This window comes from Tupaia chinensis, unplaced genomic scaffold, assembly GCF_000334495.1.
Source record: "Tupaia chinensis unplaced genomic scaffold, TupChi_1.0 Scaffold000154_1, whole genome shotgun sequence".
Lineage (NCBI taxonomy): Eukaryota > Metazoa > Chordata > Mammalia > Scandentia > Tupaiidae > Tupaia > Tupaia belangeri.
In genome coordinates, this window is record NW_006159625.1 from 1954960 (window position 1) to 1980742 (window position 25783).

At 42.1% G+C, this 25783-nt stretch overlaps 1 long non-coding RNA gene across 1 annotated transcript; it reads right to left on the minus strand.

Moving 5' to 3' along the window:
* Positions 1-6064: 6064 nt before the first annotated feature.
* Positions 6065-14222, minus strand: LOC102489997 (uncharacterized). Its single transcript, XR_003548942.1, has 3 exons — positions 14130-14222; positions 9197-9350; positions 6065-6167 (listed from the first exon to the last, which is right to left on the minus strand). It is a non-coding gene; the product is annotated as an uncharacterized LOC102489997 (long non-coding RNA).
* Between the last annotated feature and the right edge of the window lie 11561 nt (positions 14223-25783).

Here is a 25783-nt window from a genome sequence, read left to right on the forward strand (position 1 = left end):
CTTTCCCTAATATAGGGTTATGCTTGTATTGGACCCTTGGACCCTAGGGATTTGCACTAAAATCATATCAAGGTCTCAGATGAGTTTAGTGCATAAGCACTATCACTTTAAATACTATTATTTGCTACCACAGTGACTATATATTTCCATAGCTTTGGGGGCGGGCATTTTTATTACAACTTGAATTTGCTTTGCTGGTTCTCATATTTATTTGTTGTATTTAAAAACTATATTATTGTAAGAGTAATTTTTTTCAATATATTTTATTCATGGGGAGATCATGCTAAATCTTAAAAAAAAGCAAGTTAAGAAATCATTCAGATCTTCCTCCCTTATTTTAAGTAAATTGCAAAACCTCGTATATATTTTTTAATTGTTAATTCCTGTTTATTTATTCTTTAGTTGTCTGTTTTAGTAGGTTAATGATTGAGTATGAAAAATGTATTCGTGTGTGATTATTGCTATTTATTAAATTTAAAATACTTTGCTGAATGTCATTTTAAAGCATGTTTGAGGTCTTGTGTATTTGTCGTGTTATGCTGTCAGGAAGAACTGACTAAAATGTTTTAATATGTATCAGAAATTAAAATGACTTTTTTTTATTGCCTTGAGGTACTTTTTAAATTAAAGTGGTTCTTTATTTTTGTTGAATGTTGATACACATACAGATTCAGGCTATATAGTATGCAGTATGTCTAGAAAAGAAACAAAAGGATGGATATTTTTCCTTAACTACTTTATAGTAAAGTATTGGGTCATCGGAAAAGTCATGATCCATTTTTGCTTAGGAAAAGACGTCATGACTTTAGAGATGACCCAATAGTAACTTTGCCAATAGTTAAGTGTAAAATTCCCTTAAATTAGCCCTTGAGAAAGCTGCCTCTTAATTTGATGTATCTTAAAAAAGCAGTAACATAACCAATTCTATTTTTATATTATTTTCACATAGTCTTCAGACCCCTGTAGAATATTCTGTTGGCAGAATTTGAGTTACCAAATTAATCTTCCCTTAGATCCTATTAATATACTGTCAGGTCTAAGGTTTTGGGTTTTGTTTTGGTGTATGTTTTATTTTTTTTTAATTAATATATCTTCCTGGTTCAAACAGTAAAAAGTAAGTCCTTCTACCCCTGGCATCTTTATTTCCCTTTCAAAGAGACATACCATACCAGATTCTTGTATATCTCTAAAAAATGCCCTATATACATAAATGTATCCATATGTACATCAGTGCCATATATAGTAATGCAGACTGTAACAATATACATACATTTTCTGCACCTTTTCTCAAGGGGAAAATATATCATTAGAGTTTGAATATTAAAAGTAAAGTTGGGGGACCAGCAGTTAGCATAATGGCTATGTCGCTGGACTCCCATGTAGTCAACTGTGGTTTGAGTCCTGGACCTGGTGGCTTAAACTCACGCTGGGCGTGTGTGCATGCGTGCCCAAGATCCTGAGAGGAGAATGGAGGAGAAGGGATTGCGGCGTGCCCATCCCCCTGGGGGGTGATTTCTCACTTTCTGTCTGTCTCTGTCTTTCTGGTGAGTGCACACGCCCTATAGCAAAAAAATAAACAGTTAAGTTGGGTATTTTCTATTTGGATTTTCATGTTTAAGTTAACCTATCCTGAATTAAGGGTTCACTGTTTTTTGTTTGTTTCAGATGACTACCTTATTTTCCTATGGGAAAACTATTATGTGTACTGTTTATTATATAATTCATCCATCTTTACTAATTTGAAATAGAACTTTTATCCTATAGTAATTTTCCATATTATTTCAGTATTTTTCCAGGCTCTTAATTCTGTTCTGTTCATTTGATCTGCTTTTCTTTTTATATGAGTCCTACATTGTTTTAATAATTGTAATTTTGAAATATGATTCATGTATTCTTGTTTATTTTTCCATTTGAACTTTTAGCCTGAGTTCCACAAAACAAATTCATTTGTACTTTTTTTTTTTTTTTTTGGACAGGGACAGTTTTAATAACTTAGGGAAATTTGGCATGATTATGTTAAACCTTTTTTATCTAAATTGTGGTGCCCTATGTAAAAATGATACCCTTGTAATTCTGTTATTCCCCCAGATGTATTTTATATTTCACCTTACAAAGATCTTGTCCATTTTATATTTATAAATTTCATCATTTTCACCATTAATATTGCTATTTTTAATGTTTATAGTCTAGCTTAATTTTAGTTCATATAAAGGCTAAGATTTATGTTAATTTTCTACCAGCCACCTGTCTTTTTGTTTGTTTTTTTCTCGAGGGCATGTGCACTTGCACACATGAGAGAGGAAGAAACACCTCCCTGGGGATGGTCACACTGCAGCCTCTTCTCCAACTCTTCCTCCTTTGGGAATTTTGGGCACACTGCCCAGGTTGTTTCCAAAGCCACCAGTCTGAGACTTGAATCGTAGGGTCAGTCATACTAGGTCTAGCCGCCTTAGCAACAGGCCAGAGCTGGCCTGACTTCATTTTCTTAGTCATAATAGCGTTTCAGATAGTTATTTTATGTTTTCTAGTACTCTGTCATGTCACTGCAACCTGTGCTCCAGTTTGCATACCTCTGTGTGTTTAAGTTGTCTACTTCAGAGTAATGTTGACATTGGCTACAATGATCTCAGTGGAGAGAGACACTGCATCATAGTAAATAGTATCCATTGATCCCTATTTCAAAAAATTAAGAATGCATGCTGGGGGACCAGCAGGTGGCATGGTGGTTAAGGCACTGGACACTCCCACATGGCCGACCGCAGTTCAAGTCCTGGAGACCTGGTGGCTTGCTTTCTGACTTTCCTCTCTCTCTCTGTGTGTCTCTCTCTGGTTAAATTAAAATGAATGAATGAATAAATGAATTTTAAAAAAATGCATGTTGAGTTTTATCACATGCCTTTTCAACATTTATGGTGATGACCATATGATTCTTTGATCGTTTAATATCATGAATTCTATTTATATATTTTGTAATCTTAAAGCATCCTTACACTTCTGAAATAAACTGGCCATGTGTATTTTTTAAAATACATTGTTAGACTGTGTTTCGCATTTTATTTAAGATAGTTGTATTTATCGGTGAGGCTAATCTGTAGTTTGTGCTTATATGTGCATATATGTTTTGAGTAGTTTTGTGTTAATATGCTGGTGGGTTTGTAAAGTTTCCTCTTTTTCCTGTGCTCTGAAAGAGTTTAAATAGCATTCAGATTTTCTGTTTCTTAAAATTACAGTGAACTGGGGCCAGAAGGTGGTATGGTGGTTAAGGTCCTGGACCCAACGTGGTCCATCACAGTTGGAGTCCTAGACCCAGCGGCTTGAAAATCACACTGGGCACATGTGCGTTTACTCCCAAAATCCTGAAAGGAGAATAGAGGAGAAAGGATTTTGGGGTGGCCATCCCTACCTCATCCCCCTCAGCCCTGGGGGAAGGGGGGTGATTTCTCACTTTCTCTCTCTCTGTGTCTCTCTGTCTCTCCAGTGAGAGGACACCCCTTGTGGCAAAAAGCTAAAAACATTTATGGGTATGGTGAATATTTGGCAAGTAGTTCTTTAACAGTGTCATTGGTAATTCCTATGGTAGTTGTCCCATGTAGGTTTTGTTCATCTGTTTTGTGTCAGAGCAAGAGGTAGGTTTTATTTGTTTGTGTTTTTGTCTTTTACGAAGTTCACGGTTGTCATCTTTTGCCTCAGTCTCCCAGGACTGCAGGTGCACATCACTGACCCCAGCCTTGTTTAAGCGGGACTGAGATCCAACTACAGGCTTCCCATGTGACCCTAACCTTGCACGATAGTGCCCTGCCACTCACACCCCACGCCAGGCCAGTCTATAGTTCTGTATCTTACCTGAGATCAGGAGCCAGCCATGTCATCCAGGTTTTCAAACATGTGTGCTCAGAGATGAGCCAGATTACCGCTTTTTTATGCCTATGCACTTCCCCCGTGTTACATATCACACTTGCTCCCTGATATTCTTGATTAAGATAGCTAATAGTAGACCTATTTTTTTATTGTTTCCCCCAAAGAGCTTCTTTGATGTCTCTATTCTGTCATTTTTTTCCTTCCTAATTAGATTGTTTCCACTTTAATTAAAGTTTCCTGCCTTTTTGCTTTCCTTGTTCGTTTTTTTCCCTCTTCGAGGAAGCATGTAATTCAAACTTTTATTTCTTAATTGTTGTGAGATGAAGACATGGGCTTAACTCTGAGCACTGCTGAAGCTGAGTCACTTGAGGCATTAGTGTTGGCATTACCATTATTTTCCAGGTGCGATTACGTTTCGATTTCTATTTTCTTTTTAATCCATAGAGTGAATAAAAGGAGCTTTACCCTAGATAATGAGACCTTTTGGTGTAGATGGTGGTTCTATTCTCCAAAAAACCACTATCAAATATACAATGCATTCTTTGGGGATTTATTGTCTCAATGTTTTGTTGGTTTTTGTTCGTGTTTTGTCATAAGATGGGCTTGGCAGAGACAGAGAGAGGGAAAGGGAGAAACCACTCCCCAGAGGGCATGGTCATGCCACAATCCCTTCTACATTCTCCTGTATCTTGGGTGCACTCACACCCAGCCTGAGTTTTAAGCTGCCAGGTCTGGCCTTTGAACTGCAGTCATGTCCACCTCCCTAACCACTATGCTACCTGACTTTCAATTTTTTAAATGTTCCAGGAACATTTTGTTCTAATGTGTATCCTCTGTTTACGATAAAAATTATGCGGCCATCACTCAGATTTGTTGTTCAAAGCTTCTGTGTAGTACTTCGTCCTTTCAGTCAGCCAGAGCACCACCGTTAACAGGAGGAGAAAAAGAAGCTTAGCAGAAGGGTTCCACGGGCCGCAGCCCCTGCCTGCCTGTCGCACAGGAGCGCTGAGACCCAAGCACAGGATTAGGAGAAGAGGCTTTCTGCAGGTCGTGTTTTAGTTCCTGCTACTGCTTACCAACATCGTGCACTGAGGAGCTGGGAACCAGTGTATTCGTAAGATATTACTGAGGACCTACTACAGACCTACTGCAAGCTTTTGCAGCAGTTCTCCGTACTGCCAGCTCCATCCGGTCAGCCTGCTGCATTCTCTCAGGCCCATTCCCCTGAATACCCAGGGCCATAACAGCAGTTTCATAGGACTTGTTTTTTAATTGGTAGATAGAAGCAGACAGACGGAACACCTATTCTCAGAATCATCTGGACCCTTATTCAGGAATAGCTTGTGAATTACATGTGGATATTGACTTGGGCCAAAAGTTGGCATTTCTTTTTCTTTCTTTTTAGATTTTTGTCATAAGGGCTCATGAGCTCCCCAGTGAGAGACTGGAAGAGTTAGATATCACCCCCCTTCCCAGGGGTTGGTCACATGATAATCCCCTCTCCATTCTTTTGGGATTTGGGACACACAAGTATGTTCAACATGGTTTTTTAAGCCTCCAGGTTTGGGACTCGAGCTGAGTCAGCCATGTGGGAATCCACCACCTTATCCACCACTTCACCTGCTGGCCCTGACACTTGTTTTCTACCAGCATTCAAGGTGGTAGGAGGAAACAACGTAAAATTACCATGAATTTTTTTAAAAAGGCACTAGACCAACTGTTAATGTAATGGCTATGTCGCTGAACTCCCATGTACTTGATCACGGTTCGAGTCCCAGACCTGGTGGCTTAAACTCACACTGGGCACGTGTGCGCGCGTGCCCAAGATCCCGAGAGGAGAATGGAAGAGGGATTGTGGCGTGGCCATCCCCTCTGGAGAGTGATTTCTCGCTTTCCTTATCTCTGTCTGTCTCTGTCTTTCTGGCAAGTGTACATGCCCTATAGCAAAAGAAAAAAAAAAAACTCTCCAAAAAAAAATAAGGTAGTAACAGACGTAGCTAATTAACCAGGAATTCTGTAGACTTCAAAGAAATTGTTATGTGTATGTTAAATATCCATATATGATTCACCATTGTGATGTTATAGGATTTTTCTTTAAGAAATCAAACCATTCTGACTTTTTTTATCCATACCTGCCCCTAAGTGTTGGCACGTGTCCCATGTCCACACAAAGTCCATGTCTAAGCATCTTTACCACTTGCTGGTTTTTCATTATAGGAAGGAATGTCGAAAGCAAATATTATTTACCCATTATTGAGTGCCTGACATCTGCCAAGTCCTTTATCTCTGTCTTTGGAATCTTCACAGTCCTGTGAAATAGAAGCTACATCTTATTTATCCAAGGACATGCAGCAAATGAGGGAGGAAAGTTTAACCGTAGTCACATGTGACTTAGTTATCTTGTGACTAAGATGGGTCATGTAGGCCAGCCATGGTGACCCAGTGGGAGCACGCCAGTCACTGCAGTGCTGGGTCCGTACGGGAGAGGGGGGTTCAGTTCCGACTGTACGCACTGGCCTGGCCTGGCTACTTCCACACTTCTGGTTACATGAGGGAATAAGCTTCTATGTATTTAAGATACTACTATTATGTAAGCTCCGTTACTCAGTCTTTACCCACAGGTTAGCATTTCTCACTTATCTACTCATTCTTTTTTGGAGAGGAGGAGGGAGAGATTTTTGCTATAGGGCATGTGTGTTCACCAGAAAGACAGAGACAGAAAGCAAGAAATCATCCCCCAGGGGGGATGGCCATGCCTCAATCCCTTCTCCTCCGTTCTCTTCAATCCTTCCTCCAATCATATTGATGGCCACGCCTCAATCCCTTCTCTTGGAATCTTGGGCATGCATGGACACGCGCCCAGAGTGAGTTTAAGCCACCAGGTATGGGACTCAAACTGTGGTCAATACATGGGAGACCAGCAACATAGCCATTCTGCCATCTGCTGGTCCCACCTACTCATTCTTAAATCAGGAGTAATAACTGGTTTGGAGAATTAAATGTGATCAATACAAGGCAGAACCATGACAGTTAAGTGCTTACAGAAATGCTCACGGATGGCTGCAGTGGATGGCAGAGGTACCGGTAGACTGCTCATCCTTGGTCTTCCAGCAGCAATTCTGTGTCTTCTTAGACTTCCCTATAATATCTCCTCTGAACAAAGGGTTTTGAGAATTAATAAAATTTGAATACTGGGGCCAGCCAGTGGCATAGTGGTTAAGGCACTGGACTCTCACATGCCGACCAGGTTTCGAGTCCTGGACTCTGTGGCTTGAAAATCAAGCAGATTATATGTGTATATGTGCCCAAAATCCTGAGAGGATGGAAAGGGCATTGTGGCTAGGCCATCCCCCTTGGAGGGTGATTTCTCACTTTCCCTCTATCGCTCTAGTGAGTGCACTTGCCCTGCAACAGAACAAAAATTTGAGTATCAGTGTTAGAACCTACAGGACTAAGTACCCAGTGCTCACCCAGGACACTCATGGCTTATTGGTAATGGAGTGCCTTCAAAATGAAAATTGTTTAGAGTGTTTCCAAGTAGTGATATGGAGCTATTCGGATGGGTTTTCCCATGAGTTGAGGGGAGAAGCTCAAGCCCAAAGAAGCTTAAGGTCCTCCTGAAAGTGATATGGAGGCTTTGCTGAGAGCTAATACAGGACAGTGGAACGGAAAAGCATGAGCTTTAGAGTCAGTCATGTCACAGTTCGAATTCGGCTTCTGCCACTTAAGAGTTAATTTTACCTGTAAATAAATTGGTAGATTTTACTAGGCTCAATTTTCTTATCCAGAAAATGGGATTACACTTCCCCTTAAGGGTTACTGAAAGAATAAAAAGGAATAAAACTAAGCAGAAACTTCCTAGAGTCTTAATATATAGAGATTGAAAGTAAGTTTTAATTGTCAGTATTATAGATTCAGTTCCAAATGAAAACAGTCTCTTGTAGAGTTCTTCTCTACCATATGTAACATATTGTGTGTGTGTGTGTGTGTGTGTGTGTGTGTGTGTGTGTATGTAAGTATTATTCTTTTTTGTTTGTTTAATATACTATAAAGTATGTGTGCTTACCCGAGAGAGAGCAAGTGAGAAAGTAAGTCACAAGGTCCGGGACTCAAACTGTAGTCAGCCATGTGGGAATCCAGTGCCCCAACCACCACACCACCAGCTGGCCCCATATAGTGTGTGTGTGTGTGTGTGTGTGTGTGTGTGTGTTTTAAAGAGGTTTTTGTTTTAGCGTGTGTGTACTTGCTGGAGAGAGAGAGAGTGAGAGACAGACACAGTGAGAGGGAAAGTGAGAAATCTCCCCCCAGGAGGATGACCACACTGCCATTCCTTCTCTTTCCTTCTCCTGGGATCCTGGGCACTCACACACATGTGCCCAGCATGATTTTCAAACCACCAGGTCCGGGACTCGAATCAAGGTTAGCCATGTGGGAGTCCAGTGACCTAACTGCTACACCACCTGCTGGTCCCTGCATTGTTTATATGAGCAGAATTGTTGAAAGTGCAAATTTCTTATAGTAGCCTCTGTCCTGATTGCTTGAAGGGGGGGCAACTTAGGGCTATTGCACAGTGAAAAGTAGATTCACTACATAAAGATAGGCTGGGCATTTGGACACAGACCTCTTCCTGTAAAGAAGCCATGGACCACATGGTGGCATGGTACCCAGCACTGTGATACCAGACCCATGTGGGAAGGACCCGTGTTCATGTCCCAAGTCGTTCTTGTACTGCTGTGGGTACAGGTGCATGTGATCGTGGCTGGACTGGACATGAGCTGGACATGGGGCACCCTGTGAGGGCCCTCATGAGGGTCCCTCTGTCTTGCTCACCCTCTGTATCTCTCTGTCTCTCATGGAAGAAATAAATTAAGGGGGGGGAAGCCAAACAGAAGCACCACAGAGTCCCAGAATAGGGAAGAGGAAGTTATTTCCTACAGACTAGGAACACGCGTTGAGCTAATATAAATGACAGAAACCAGGCAGTTATTTCTGTTCAGGAATTATGATAAAAAACCAATATATAAATAATATTAAGAAAACTTTCCCAGGGGCCAGCAGGTGGTGTGGTTGGGGTGCCTGACTCCCACATAGCTGTGGTTCAAATCCAGAACCTTGTGGCTTGCTTCCTCGCTTTCCCTCTCTCTCTGGTGAAATTAAATAATAATAATAACAACAACATTAAATAAATTTTAAAAAACTTTCCTCAATTGCACTACTGTGGGGTCAGTGTTTACCTATATCTATCTAAACCGCTGAGATGTTTCAAGTGAATGTAAAAATATCTTACCTAATTGGGCTTTTATAGGTTCGTGTGCCCAATCTGCCTTACCCTACTTACACAATTTACACCTTGTGTATTTTAGCTACGTTCTCTTCATATTCCCTTTGGTTGGACTTTGCATCGTCATTTTCTATTGAAGATTCTCTATGCCTCTGTCTGACGAGTTGCCGTTAGCGCTCCTGTGTGCTCAGTCACTGCCTGCAGCCATTTCCTTGATGTGGAATAAAAAGAAACACTTACTCATACTTCCTGGGTACCAACCTCAGTACTAGGGGCCTCAAAATACTTCATTTTTAAAAAAATATTTATTTACTTATTTATTCATTTATTGTATTTTGACCAGAGAGAGAGGGAAAGTGAGAAAGCAAGCCTCTAGGTCCAGGACTCAAACCACGGCTGGGAGTCCAGCACCTCGACCACCAGGGCCACCCACTGGCCCCAAAATACTTCACTTCTAGTCCTTCGAACAAGTGTGACAGGAATTGTCCATTCAGATATCAGCAGAACCATCAAAAAGTGCATTTGGCATTGGAATTATACACAGTGTACGTCTTGGAACTTGAACGAATTTGTCCCTGTATTTTGACTTACAGACTAATAGAGGTATTCTACTTTCTGTTTAAGATTTTATTAGCCATAGAGAAAGGATTTCTATTTTACTTTGGAACCATATTTGCTTTATAAAAATAGAAAAAAGGGGCCAGCAGCAGGTGTGGCGGTTAAGGTGCGGAACATGACTGTGGCTTGAGGCCTGGACCTGGTAGCTTACTTTCTCACGTTCTCTTTCTCTTGTGAGCACACGTGCCCTATAGCAAATTTTAAAATAATACAAATAATAAAGTTAAATGATACTTTTTAAAAATGTAAAGATTAGGAAACAACCACTTCACGGTCACCAGGATGGCTATAATCAGACAGGAAATTACAAGTGTTCACACATGTACAGAGAAATGGGAGCCTTCATACCTTTTTGGTGAGCATGTAAGATGGTGTGGCCACTTTGTAAAACAGTCTGGCAGTGCCTCGGCAGTCAAATACAGAGTTACAGTATGACCCAGGCATTCCACTCCCAGATAGATACTCCAAGGACACAAAAATATTTCCACACAAAAAGTATACACAAATGTTTACATCGGCATTGTTTATAAGAGTCAAACACTGGAAGCAAGCCAATGTCTGATTATGAAAATGAAATATATATATATATAAAAATATGAAAATATGAAAACAATCCAATAAACAATATAAAATGTAATATATCTGCAATAGGACATTGTTTGGCAATAAAATGCAATGATGATACATGCTACAACATGGATAAACTTCAAAAACACTCTAAGACAGAAAAGGGTCACCAGCTGTATAGTCCATGCACATGGAAAGTTCCAGCAGAGACAACTCTGTGGAGACAAAGGAGATGAGTGGCTGCTTAGATGTAAGGAAGGGGAAATTTGAGAGAACGTAATGTCAGAGAAAAATTGCACTGGATGGAGTTAAGCAGGCAAGGAAGACTATTTAAGACTATTGCAATAGAGGGGAGAGAATTCAGTCCTGCCGAAAGGCAGTTCTGAATTATTTTATTCATTATTATTATTTTTCTTTCATTTTACCAGAGGAGAGACAGAGAGCGGATAAGTGAGACAGCAAGCCACAGGGTCCAGGACTTGAACCACAGTCGTGGCGGTTAAGGTGCGGAACATGACTGTGGCTTGAGGCCTGGACCTGGTAGCTTACTTTCTCACGTTCTCTTTCTCTTGTGAGCACACGTGCCCTATAGCAAATTTTAAAATAATACAAATAATAAAGTTAAATGATACTTTTTAAAAATGTAAAGATTAGGAAACAACCACTTCACGGTCACCAGGATGGCTATAATCAGACAGGAAATTACAAGTGTTCACACATGTACAGAGAAATGGGAGCCTTCATACCTTTTTGGTGAGCATGTAAGATGGTGTGGCCACTTTGTAAAACAGTCTGGCAGTGCCTCGGCAGTCAAATACAGAGTTACAGTATGACCCAGGCATTCCACTCCCAGATAGATACTCCAAGGACACAAAAATATTTCCACACAAAAAGTATACACAAATGTTTACATCGGCATTGTTTATAAGAGTCAAACACTGGAAGCAAGCCAATGTCTGATTATGAAAATGAAATATATATATATATAAAAATATGAAAATATGAAAACAATCCAATAAACAATATAAAATGTAATATATCTGCAATAGGACATTGTTTGGCAATAAAATGCAATGATGATACATGCTACAACATGGATAAACTTCAAAAACACTCTAAGACAGAAAAGGGTCACCAGCTGTATAGTCCATGCACATGGAAAGTTCCAGCAGAGACAACTCTGTGGAGACAAAGGAGATGAGTGGCTGCTTAGATGTAAGGAAGGGGAAATTTGAGAGAACGTAATGTCAGAGAAAAATTGCACTGGATGGAGTTAAGCAGGCAAGGAAGACTATTTAAGACTATTGCAATAGAGGGGAGAGAATTCAGTCCTGCCGAAAGGCAGTTCTGAATTATTTTATTCATTATTATTATTTTTCTTTCATTTTACCAGAGGAGAGACAGAGAGCGGATAAGTGAGACAGCAAGCCACAGGGTCCAGGACTTGAACCACAGTCGACCATGTGGGAGTCCAGTACCTTAAACACCAAGGCCACCCATTGGCAAGCTTTAAAGCACTGGAGTGAGCTGGTGGCAGAGCACAGGAGGGTGTTAGCACAGAGCTGGACACTGCCTTCCCTGATCATTGCATTTTAAGAGATCATTGACAAAGAAATTTCTAGTTGTAAAACTCGCAAAAGCTGAGAAGAGGATATACTACATTTTAAAGAGGTAAAGAATGAATTTTGGGACCAGCAGTTAGTGTAATGGCTATGTTGCTGAATTCCCATGTAGTCGACAGCAGTTTGAGTCCCGTACCCGGTGGCTTAAACTCACATTGGGCACGTGTGCGTGCGTGCCCGCCCAAGATTCCGAGAGGAGAATGGAGAAGGGATTGTGGCGGGGTCATCCCCCCGGAGAGTGATTTCTCGCTTTCTGTCTCTCTGTCTCTGTCTGTCTTTCTGGCGAGCGCGTGCACCCTATAGCAAAAATCTCTCTAAAAAAATAAAAAGGTTAAGAATGAATTTTGACTGTTTCCTGTTGTCAGAGGGTGCACGTGCTCACCAGAGGGAGAGAAATCACCCTCAGTGGTGCATGGCCACACCACCGTCCTTCTCCATCACACCATCCCGTTGGAATTTCTTGCACACATACATGTGCCCGGTATGTTTTTCAAGCCACCAGGGATTCAAACCTTCCCAACCATGTGGGATCCAGCTCCCTATACAGAGTAAAACTAGAAAAGTGGGGTCAAGAGCCTATAATCAGAAAGAAACCTATCTAAAATTGTCTCAAGATGAGAACATTAATGTTGTCTTGGTCAATGACGACTCAGATTCTTTTGGGGATAACAAATATGTTTTAAAATTAGACTAAATGAAGGTTGCAAAACTGTATACGCTAAAAGCTATTACATTGTACACGTTAAGTAGATCAACTTTATATAGTATGTGACCATCTCAATAAAGCTGTTTTTAAAATATCAGAGGACAAAAATACAAATAATATCCATTTATTTCCATTGTTTTTAGAATTGGATGAAACTATTCCATTATAAATGACTTTGCTTATTCTGCAGGAGAAAAGCAGTAGCTTTATCAAATTAAAGTTATAGAAAATCCTGCCTGTCTTCATTTATTTAGTCAGCATATAGAGTAGTGGCTGTGGGAACTGTCAGTCAAAAGTCTCTTCTAATGGGACCAGCAGTTAGCATAATGGCTATGTCACTGGACTCCCATGTAGCCGACAGCGGTTCAAGTCCCAGACATGGTGGCTTAAACTCACACCGGACGCATGTGTGTGCGTGCCCAAGATCCCAAGAGGAGAATGGAGGAGAAGGGATTGAAGCATGGCCATCCCCCTTGGGGGGTGATTTCTCGCCTTCCGTCTCTCTGTCTGTCTCTGTCTGTCTGGGGAATGCACACGCCCTATAGCAAAAACCTCACCAAAATAAAAGAGTCTCCTCTAAGTAATGTATTACTTCTAAGTGAACCTTTGGGAGCCTTAGTTTCACATCCGTAGAACAGAGGTAGGGCCAGGCTGGCGCAGCAGTAGTGCAACTGGACCCACATGGAAAGGTCCTAGGTCCAGTCTCAGGCCCTCGGGGAGCGAACTTGGCATGCACACCTGCCAGTAGTCTGGGCCAGCTGGGACGGGCTAGATCACCACGTGAGGACCCTGTGGGGGATGCCTGTCTCTCTGTCTGTCTGTCTCTCTTAGAAGAAATAAATGAATACACTTTTTTTTTTTTTAATGGAGGTGTCTGGGCCAGCAGGGGGCATGATGGTTAAGGTCCTTGATCCCACACAGTAACTCCGCAGTTTGGTTCCAGACCTGGCAGCTTTTAAAACCTGGGTGCATGGGTAAGCAAATCTGGAGGGGAGAATAGAGGGGAGAGGATTGTGATGTGACCTGCCCACCTAGGGGATGATTTTTCATTTTTCCTCTTTCTCTTCTCTCTCTGATGAGTGCACATGCCCTGTGGGGGGGGGGGGGGGGGGGGGATGGACGTTATTTCCCACCTCATGGAGTTCTTGTACAGATGAGCTCAAAGATATGAAGGTGATAGCCTGGTACCTAGCATTCGAATTCAACAACTATTTTACAAATACTGCGGAGGAGTACCAAATGCCAGCTTTGTTCAAACTAGTGCTAGCCTTGACGTGAGCATCCTGAGCCCTGCTTCAAACGGCCCCTTCCTGGCAGGCCTCTGCTACATGCCTCCCTAAGGACAGGGAATCCGTAAGGTTAGCGGGGGAGACATGAGTGCTCCCACACCTTGTGTGGCTTGAGCCAACATGCAGGGCCAACCTGACCCCTTCGCTGAGTCTGTCTCCCCGGAGTGGATGGAACCAGCGGCACATACCCCAGGGGATTGAGGAGCTGTGATGGAACATGGCCGAGTGGTCTGGGATGTCCACGTCCAAGGGCCCAAGGCCTCTCACAGGATAGGGAAGGGCCTGGAGTGGGAAGAGAAAGGGTGGGAGTTTACCATTGTTTACCATCCATACTCTTTTTTAAATCTCTTTCTTTACTTATTTTTGGAGAGTTTTTTCGTTTTGTTTTGTTTTGTTCTTTTGCTATAGGGTGCATACATTAGCCAGAAAGAAAGCAAGAAATCACCCCCCCAGTGGGAATGGCCACGCCGCAATCCCTTCTCCTCCACTCTCCTCTCAGGATCTTGGGCACGCACACACACACACACACACACACCTGGCATGAGTTTAAGTCACTGGGTCCAGGATTCGAACCACAGTTGACTACATGGGAGTCCAGCGACATAGCCATTACTCCAACTGCTGGTCCCACCATCCGTACTCTTGTCCTGGGCACTGCCAAGGTTAGCAGCAGGCCCGGTTCTGGCACTTGGAAATAAAACAGTAACCAGAACAAAGGTGAATCCTATTAAAAACACGAAATGACTTCTGCTCATTGGAAGAATACAGTCCATCTAGCTCTTTTCTCTTCTCTTGAAGCAAAAATCCATTTAACCTGAAGTACACAGCTCTGGCTCTGACAATCTTTCCTCTTTAAGACTGTCTGGCTTTCATGACAATAAGTAAAATATTGTTGCTTCAAATAATTGTGCATTTCCAATTAATGCTCTTTTTCATTCTCCTAAAACCGCATTGCAAAGTAAATCCATTATGACAATAAGATGATTTTTCTAAAAAAAATGATTCACACAGATTTCCTACATATCATGTAGAATACATTTCCAAAGAAAAATGTAGAAATGAAAAAAACAGGAATCAAGGAAAAGGGGGGGAATGTGATTTGGGGGAATAAGAGAAGAATTTTAAAGATATTTCAAAATTTTATACTGAACAGCTTATTTCTCTCAACAAATGTGGTTAGTTCTATCCTTATTATAAATGTCACTCACATTTTTACATTTCCCTGAATGCCTATGTATACTTTGAGTATATTTAATGTAGTCCAATAGAGTTGATACGCCTGGGCTATGTGAATCAAATTGTATGTGAACTGTGTGATATTTAAAAGGCAGGGTGAAGCTTATTATTCAAAGAACTCCCATTAGTAAACTTTTTAAAAGTGAATAATCATGCTCAATCTATATGCTCTTTAAAGTGAAAGCTTTGTTTAACATGCAGAATACATTGTGTAGACCTAGAAAGCCATAATTTTATAATGTGAAACTGAACTTGAACTTACAAATGTCTACAAAAGGACTCAAGGGAACAAAGAAAAGATGTATTGCTTAAGGGAACAGAGAAAAAGTCTGTTTTCCTTTCCCATTTTGAAAAAGGATACAACTATATATGAATATAGATAATAAAATCGCCAGGAATGACACCAGTTTTTAACAGCAAATTGCTGGCCATCCAAGAAATAGTTGGTCTTTTCAACACGCCATCTAGTGGTTAATTTCAGCACTACAGCTATATATTCTGCAACACAATTATTTCAGTAACTGTTTTTCATTACGTGCAAATGCGCTTCCTTGGAGTTCAAAGTGCAAATTGAAAAGCAAAAGACCGTCAGATTGAATTTTGGGATCCAAAGACTTTTTAAAAATTCCATTCATTATTTTTATTATTTTTTTTTTTTTGGAAGTTGACCAGTGAGAGAGAGAAGGAAAGTGAGAAAGCAAGCTGCCAGGTCCAGAATTCAAACCGCAGTCAGCCATGTGGGAGTCCAGCTGTCTTAACCACCACACCACCTGCTGGCCCCCTCCAAAGACATTTTAAAGAGACTCTTAACTGTATCTGTATCAATATGGACCAAATGCTAAAATCTCATCAGTTTCACACTGTCATATCAACAAGATGAAAATGAAATTAGTGAGCTTTTCTTAGTCACCACCATGCTCTGTAATAGGTCTCTGGGAAAGATATAGCTCATACTTGGGCCAGCAGGTTAAGGTGGTGATTAAGGTGCAGGATCCCACATGGCCAACTCCGCAGTTCGAGTCCTGGACCTGGCAGGTTAAGAAGAAAGTTGGTAAAATATGGGTAGTCAAAGAGCTAGTTTTGCTGAAATAATATATAACATGTGTGGTGCTATGGACTTTAAATGAATGATCTCATTAGAGTTTCTAGTCATCTATGGGTTGGTACCACTGTTAGGGGAAAGCAAGAGCCTTAGAGTAGGTAAGAAAATTACCAGGTCCAGCTCCTTGGCACCGCAGTAATGTCCTGCTCAAGAGAAGCCAGTACCCGCTGGCGTCTGTGCTTCAAATTCCTAGAACAGTCAGCCTGAAACACACCAAGCATGTGTCCAAGTGCCCAAGATTCAATGGGCTGAAGAACTGAAGGAGGGGACCATGGCATGACCAGACCCTGTGGAGGGGACACCTCTCTTTCTCTCTCATCTCTCATGTGCACATGTATGTGCTCTATCATGAATAAAGAAAAAAATTAGAATTCTTTAATTCTATTGATTATTATTATTTTAATTTGTTATAGGGCATGTGTGTTCAGAGAGAGAGAGAGAAAGTGAGAAAGCAAGCTGCCAGGTCCTAGACTCAAACAGCGGTTGGCTACGTGGAAGTCCAGTGCCTCAACTACCACACCACTTTCTGTCCCCAAGGGAAAAAAAAAATTAAGGTTATTAAAGGATACACACATAATAGATAATAAGTAGTGATTAAAACCCACATCAGTTTGGCTTCTAAGAACAAACTCATTTATTCAATATTTTATTTTACTTTACTATATACTCTTTCTAATTAAGGAAGCGCTTCTATTATTTCCCTGAGTGTGATTATTTGCTGGAATATAGGCTAAGGAGGCTCAGAAGAACTTGGAAATTGTGAAACAGTAGGAGTGGGTTAAGGAGCAGGATTTCTGGAAGCATGGATTGGTGCTGCTGGTGGAAGGGGCAGAATGAACCCATGAGCAGAGCCTGCTGTTCCCGCACCTCACTTAAGAGGGCAGCACCTTTTCACTCAAGGACAGCAGTGATGGGCAGGCACTATGATACAGGCTAAATTACAGTCCCCTGTGATAGCCAGGTTCTTGTCCCTGGAAACCAGATTTTCCTTTAGATGGTGAAAGGGACCTTGCAGATAAGATTGACATTTAGGAATCTTTTTAAAAATGAAATCTATGACCACTGGAGTGGCCATTTTTGTTGCTGCTTTTTCATTCCTGATAGAGCATGTGTGTTTTCAGGCCAACTGGACTTGGGACTAGAACTACAGAAGCTGGCCCTAAATTTAGAATTTTGAAATGAAGAGATTATCCTGGGTTACCCAGGTGAACCTAAACATAATAACAAGTGTGGTTTTGTTTGTTTTGTTTTTTGTTTGTTTGTTTTAGGTTTTTGTCATAGGGTATGTGTGCTCACCAGAGAGAGACAGAAATAGTGAGATGGAAAGTGAAATCAGTCCCCGGGCAGAGGACCATGTCCCAGTCCCTTCCCTTCCGTTCTCTTATCAGGATTTTAGGCATGCACACACACATGCCCTGTGTGATTTGCCAGCCACCAGGTCCGGGAATCTACAGCTCCTTAACTGCCATGCCATTTGCTGACCCCACAGTTGTCCTTTTAAGAAGGAAGTTGAGGGAGATGACAGGAAAGAGGAGAGGTGATGTGATTATGGAGGTAAAGGATGGAGCAAAGTGACCACAGTCAGTAAAGCTAGCAGCCACCAAGAACTGGAAGAGTCCAGGAAACTGATTCTTCCCTTCAGAGTCTCCAGAAAGACCTGGCCCTATCAGCACCTTGATTATAAGCCAGTGACACTGATTTTGGATTCTGACCTCCACAGATGTAAGAGAATAAGTTTATATTTTTCAGACCACCAGGTTTGTGGTAATCTGTTTCAGTGGCCATAGGAAACGAGTATCACAATGAGAGCCGACATGGCCAGGATGTGCTAGAAACTGCCAGTTCAGCATCAGGGTATTTTTTTTTTCTTTTTTTGGAGAGGTTTTTGCTATAGGACATGTGCACTCTCCAGAAAGACAGAGAGAGACAGAGAGACAGAAAGCGAGAAATCATCCCTCAGGGGGATGGCCACATCGCAATCCCTTCTCCTCCATTCTCCTTTCGGGATCTTGGGCACGCATGCAAACGCACCTGGCGTGAGTTGAAGCCACTGGGTCCAGGACTCGATCTGGGTCCAGGACTCGATCCACAGTCAGCTACATGGGAGTCCAGCGACATAGCCATTACACTAACTGCTGGTCCCAATCAGGGTATTTTTAAAAATTATTTCAATTTCTTTTATACATTCAATCATGCTATTTAGCTTGCAAAGTGAATATTCTAACGTGTACATTTCACACCAGTCCAGTTGACAATACTATAAAGTTATCTTCAACAGATAATAACCCATGTCTTTGTACCATAAATGCCTTGCCTCTCTATTTTTCTCCTTAATGTCCTTCCTCAGACTCTACTCCTTCACCCACCCTCTTCCCACCCTATATCTGGTATTCACAACCATTTACTGTGTTTCTGTATCCTTTAGTCATTCAGTTTTGGTCATAGAGTGTAGACACTAAATATATATTAAGTGGAGACATACGATGTCTCTCCTTCATAGCCTGGCTTGCTTCACTCAGCAGTAAATCTTCCATATTCATCCACTTTCTGTCAAAAAGCAGGGTCTTGTGTTTTTTTTTATGGCTGAGTAGTATTCCGTAGTGCATATGCACCACAGTTTTTCAATCCATTCATCTGTTCGTGGGCATTTGGGTTGGTTCCATGTCTTAGCAATTGTGAATAATGCCGCAGTAAACATCGATGTGCAAGCACTTTTCTGATTAAGAATTCTTCTGTACTTTGAGTAGATACCAAGAAGTGGGATTACAGGATTATATGGTAGTTCTATTTGTAGAGAAAAAAATTCCTGGAAGTAATATATGAATACAGTAAAGTTGCAGGATACAAAATCAACATCCCAAATCTATGGCATTTCTATATACAAACAGCAGGCAAATTGAGATAATACTGAAAAAAGTAATTCCATTTATGATAGCCACAAAAAGTATAAGATACCTATGAATAAATCTAACCATAGAAGTTAAAGACCTCCATAAGGAAAGCTATGTGGAGCTAAAAAAGAAATCGAAAATGTCACAAAAAAGTGGAAGGACATCCCATGTTCCTGGATTGGAAGAATTAATATAAACGACATGGCAATTCTACCCAAATTAATCTGCATCGGGGTATTTTTTTAAAAGAGATTTTTACTTTAGGATGAATGCACTTGCCAGAGAGAGAGAGAGACAGAGACAGAGATAGTGAGAGAGAAAGTGAGAAATCACTTTTTCACAAATGGCTGTGCCGCAATCCCTTCTCCTCCGTTCTCCTCCGGGATCTTGGGAAATGTTGAAAAACGTATCAGTCAAGTGTGCTCAAAATACCAGAAGAAATAGAGGAAGGCTGTTAGTGTGACCATCTCCCATGGGGGGAGGGGGTGGTGCTCTCTCACTTTCCTCTCTCTCCAGTGAGCACACATGCACTCTGGCAAATTAAAATAAACAAAAAAGGCCCAGTATTTCTTTGACTTCCTTTGAGTTTCACAACAGTATATCTAAATGTTTTCTCCTCAGGCAAATCAGTGTTGGTGCATTGGCTCTGGTCCCACCAAATTTGTCAATTTGTTACAGGAAGGACCATTTTATAATGACATTTTTTAGACACTGATGACATTAGTCACCTAAGCAAAAACAGACTGGTTCCATGACTACACGAGTCAGCTTGGGAGCAGCTGGCGGGAGTGATAGAAGTCTGAAATACTGAGGATGTCAGGATCGATCCTGATTCTCTGTGCATTCATTTATATGACCTCAGGCCCAGGTACAACCAAGACTTGTCCTTGAAGTGCAGATTACATAGTGGGTAAATTACAGGTTCCAGAATGAAAGCTTTGCAGCCAACATTTACTGCCACTTGACCTTGGGCACATCCTTTGACCACAGAGGGCTCATCTACTAAAAGGAAAAGTAACTACTTAGTTCAAAGACTTCCAAGGACTGAGTAAAATAATGCATGTAACAAATTTGGCTCAGACTGGCCTCATGGCCTAATGGTTAAGGGATCTGGATCCCACAGGGCCAACTACAAAGTTTGAATCCTGGCTCTGTGGCTTGAAGATACACTGGGCATGTGTGCTCATCCCAGACCCCAACAAGGTGGAGAAATGAAGGAATTGCACCATGACCATGCCCATTGAAGGGAACTTCTTTCCTCTTGCTCTCTCCCTCTTTCTCTATCTCTGGCAAGTGCATGTGCCCTATGACAACAATAACAAGAACAAAAAAAAAAAAAAGAAGAGGAAGAAAGTAAAAGAAATAAGAAAGAAAGAAAAGGGGATAGAAAAAAAATTGGCCCGTACTGACCTGATGTGTGTGCTCCATAAATCCTAGCTGCTGAGTAAAGCCTTCATCCTGCCCAGAAGTGCACAGGCCAGCTCTCTCAATGGCTCTATGGAGCCAAGGGTGACCATTCCTGCCTACCATGCATGTTATCCCTGAGCAGTGATAAAAATGTTGTCCCTGCTCATCAGCCCAAGGACTTTGGATCCTGTCCTACCAAGCATCATGCCCCAAGGGCTTCAAGTTTTATGCTCTATTTGTAGTTTCCTTTCTGAGCAGCTCCCCTCTGCCCCAGTTGAGGAACCAGAAATAAAGCCATCCTGAATCTAGAAGGCAAGTCCCTCTTGGTCTCCAGTTCACTCATCTGAACCCAAGAAGAGTTTAATTCTAGGACCGTCCCACAGAATCACAAAACTGGAGAAGTGTGAAGGGTGGATCTCCTAGCTCTTGTTGACCTCTTTTTTCAGTTGAGGAGACCGAGACCCTGAGAGGAAGTGACCCACCTAAGCTGATAGCAGAAGTTGGCATCAGACCTGAGATTAGACTCTTAATTTCAATTCCTCCTTCATTTTCTTCCAGCCCTTCCATGCTGCCTCTTTCCCCACTGCCCTCTTCCATCGCTGACGCAGGTACATACTCCTGACCCCGCCAGGGTTCTATCCCAGGGCAGACCAGGTGGCTGGAGTGTCCACGAACCCTGGCTCAGGTGTGCTGTCTTGTGGGGCCTAGCTTCCTGCTCAGGTTCGCTCACACCCCTCACTATGCCTTGCCTCTGCCTCACTGAGAGCTATTCCATGGGGTGGAAACAATAGCCTGAAATCCTCTCCTGCCCCACAGCGACCTATAGTAGGAGTGCGTGTGGGGACAGGGGATATCAGGAGAACAGAAAACACAAGAAAATGCATTCGCACCTCCGGGATAGCTGAGGACTGAGCTACATCTGGACCTGGTGGGTTTGTTTCCCCTGAAAATGAACCACTCAGTGAAGGAAGTTACCTGCTTTCTCCCCCAGCTTTTCTGTCCCTGTAGCCCATTAGGTTAGACAGGAAGCTCTTCCTGCCAAATTACTTTTACTATATTTCAAAACTCGTGGGTTTTTTTTTCTCTTTGTTTATTTATTTAAAATTTTGCCTGAAGGCATGTAGACTTGCTGGAGAGAATGAGAGAGAGGGAAGGAGAGAAAGAGAGTAAGAAAGCACTCCCCACTGGGCATGTCATGCTGCAATCCCGTCTCCCTCTTCTTCTCTTTTTGGGATTTTGGGCATACACAAAGCCCAAAGCAGGTGTGTTTTTACAGGGGTTAAGCATCAACAAGTTTCATCCTCCTCCTTTAAAAATGGCCCTTGAAAATTACTCCTCTGAGGATTCATGTGTTCCAGACATACCTCGATATGTTAGTCAATCAAATTGATTCTTCTCCAACAAGAAGAATGCAAAGCAGTGGAGTCCTGCGTCCCACCATCCTCCCAGGGACAACAACACGTCCCACAGTACTCACTTGTAGCCCATGAAGGGCTCTGGGGGTCTGGTAAGGAGAGAGCTGAGTGGGGCAAAGAAAAGGGAGGTGGGGATGTACTGAGGACACGCTTTCCTCTCGGAGCATGAGAGTCCTGGCTCAGTCTCTTGCCCCACAGGCTGGTGTGTGGGGCTGATGGCTATGGGACCGGCAGGTGGCATGGTGGTCAAGGACGTTGGACTCCCACATGGCTGACCATGGTTCGAGTCCTAGACCTGGCAGCTTGCTTTCTCACTTTCCCTCTCTTTCTCTCGCTCACTTGTTCTGTCCTTCTCTGGTCAAATTAAAATAAATGAATAAATAAAGTGAAATACAATTTAAAAAAAAAGAAAGAGGGAACGCCTCTGCCATTCTGTGAGCTCATTTCTCCTTTTTCTCCCCCTTCTGTCTCTCCCCTCGCCATCAGCGAACCTCAGCGAGCCGTATCCTTCTGCGTCAGTGGCATTCTCTCAGTTCTCTTTCCTGATAAAAGTTTGAGTTAATTAAATGTGGGAAGTTCGTTTTGTTTTGTGTTGCAGGGCATTTCATGATGTAAAGGGTCTAAGATAAAGACACCTCTGGAATCATTAATCTGGGCAGTTTTAGAAAGGGTGTCACAGCTGCACTGACATCCAATATTATTTTGCCAGGGTGATGCATATTTGTACAGCTTGTAGGAGTTTCATTATGTTTATAATTACCCCTTTCACCTTTACACAAAGGTCCTTTGACAATCATTGCATAACCTCCTTGGGTTTCTTATTCCTAGCTTGACAGCCAAATCTATGGGACTTTAAATTATTGATGCTTTCTAATTTTTAATCATTTTGCCGTTTTGTAATCTGAGGCTGGAAGAAATTTGACAATAACACCGGGCATTCCACTATGGAAAATGCCATTTCTGAGGTCATGTGGGACCACCTTGTCTCCAAAACTAAAGAAGGGATCTTTCTGGTGTCTGCCAGTTGACTGTTGCAAGTGACAGAAGACCCAAAGGCAACCAGCTTAAACAAAAAGTGCAACTTCTAGGGGAGGGGGTTTAGGTAGGATTTTGGTTTTAAACAATGTCATGAGATCTCAGCCGCTTTGTCCTTTTGATTCTGTATCGGCTCTGTTCAGAGAGAGCTGTTTCCCTGTGCTGTCTAAATGAGTCCCAGAAGCCTCTTGTTTACAACCTCCCTGAAGTCAAGTTCAACAGGAAAGAAAAAGCCTCTTCTTAATCTAATGAAGGTCTTGGGATCTGCTGCACCGGGCACGATTAGCCTGGGCAGAGAATGTGCCCTCCTGAAAGGGCATATGTCTATTACTGTGGCTGTGAGGATGCCTTGGTGGGACTGGCTGAGGCTGGGTGAGCAGCTTGATCCCAGAGCCAGACGACCAACACGGTCCTGCCGGGGCAAGTGTTCTGAGAGTACAGGTGGAAGATTTCTCACTGATCAAGCCCATTCTCTTGCTAATAACAGAAAATGCCGAAAGCTAGATAATTTATTTAAAAAATAGGTGTTTGGGGCAAGCAGGTGGAGTGGTGGTTAAGGTGCTTGACTCCCACATGGTCAACCCGTGGTTCAAGTCCCAGACCTGATGGCTTGCTTTCTTCCCTTCTCTCCCTCTCTTTTGCATGTGCCCTATAGCAAATTAAAAAATAATACAATAACTTAAAAAAATAAATGTTTACACAGCTTATGCTTGGAGGTCCAAGGTCCAGGGAACACATCTGGTGAGGGCCTTCCAGCTGCATCACAGCATGGTGGGGGAAAGAAGCATGCATATCTATGTTGGTGTGTCTCCATCCTGGTCATATTCCCTGACCATATAAGCCCACCAATCAGGTCAATTCTGGGGTCTTCACCTTAATGACCTCAATCCTCATCTCTTTCCAAAGGCCCTGCCTTGCAACACCATAGTCCAGTTAAGTTTTAAACCATTTGATTCTATTGTAAATCCATCCCAGCACATGCAGTTTGGGTGGGAAATTCAAACCATAGCACTCCCCCAAAGACACTCCAGTGGCTGTTACGAGAATAAGGACAAGAATATATGCTGGGACAGCAGGTGTTCAGCACACCCTCCAACCCTTCTGCGGGATTCTATCCCTTGCCCTTTTGAAATTCTGCAGTTGCCTTCTGTCATGCAATGTTCTCCGTTCTCCTTCTCTCTCACACTCCTCCTCTGTCTCTCCTTTTCTCTCACCCCTGTAAGTAAAGGGGTGATCCATGGTTCAGTCTAAGCCTCTGCATCTTAGCTTAACCATGCAGAGTTCAGACTCCGAAACTTCCTATCACCTCTTCTGTGCCTTTACCCAGCCTGTTCCCTCTTCCCGGAATGTCACTTCCTCTTCCCACTCTTCCCTCAACATGGTCACTTCCTCTATGTCCTGATCAGTACTTCTTCATGAAGCTTCCATAGCTTAATTTTCTTTAAGCCAGAAATAAACTCTCCCTTTCTTTTAAATTCTTGTTTTTATCCTCTGTCCAAAAATGAATTTTCTGTCTTAATATATTGACATATGTATGTGTCCCTGTTGGCTCTTAGTTCCTTGAGGAAGGAAATGCTTATCTTTTTGTTGTTGTTGTTAAGTTGCCAGAGAGCATGTGTGCTCACCAGAGAGGGACAAACTGAGGGAGAGGGAGAAAGCATGCCTCAAAGGGGTGAAGGAACACTACAATCTCTTCTTCATCCTGTTGAGATTTTTGGCACCCATGCACCTGGGCCCAGCATGTTTTACAAGTCGCTAGATCCAGGATTTGAATGGTGGTCAGCCATGAGGAATCTGCTTCCCTTAAATAGCAGGCCACAGGGCTGGCTTCCATATTTATTTTTACCAGTCATGCCTCACTCCAGTCCTCACGAGGTTAGTCCTTACAAAGCTAGTATTTGTTAAGCATATTGGTATGGCATTTCCCGTTCTACTGACACCCACATCCATCATCATTTAGGGATCTTCAGAAAGTTTATGGAAATGCATAGTATGAAAAAATTACGGATGCATTTTTAAATATCTTTGCATCAAAACCAACTTATACTGGAATCCCATTTTTTTCCCCACAAACTTTTTGAAGTGTGCACATATTTGCTGAGCAAATCTGGAAGGTAATAAGAATGACCTTATTTCTATATATGAGAATACTGAGGAACCAAGAGGATAAAAGATCTAACTAGAGACCTCTAGGTCTAGGAAAATCCAGGAAAAACCTCAAAAACCAACCAGCCAAACCAAAAAACCTTAGATCTTGAGCACTATAGAACTGCTATCTTCCAAGAATAACCTACTGGTTTGTGTTGAATCATTAAATGTGGAAAATAGTGACTACCAAATTGTTTTCCATCTCAAACAGATTAAATATTTCTCTCTGAATTTTCAAGCTCTGTGTCTGCTGATTACTAGAATTGTACGATGATTCGATCTTAATATGGTTAAGGAATATTTAAAATAAAGTGCAGAACGAGTGGCTTGGTCTGGCTCGGGTGGGTCTGGGTATTTCTGTCGCGGTGACGATGGATGGTTTTCTCTCTCCCTTGTCTGTCTCTTGGTACTGACGTCCTTCTAATCAAAGGAAAGGATGAGGTAGAGGTCTTTCCCCGAAGTGCCTGAACTTGTGAAGGAAAATACCTGCCCCTCTCTTAAAGCTCCAGGACCTTTCCCTCCGTCACTGGGAAAGCTGGGCGGAGTCCTCGGGGCGACCGGACGGGTGGTCTGAGTGTGACAGGACTGGCCAGCCCAGCCCTCCCCGG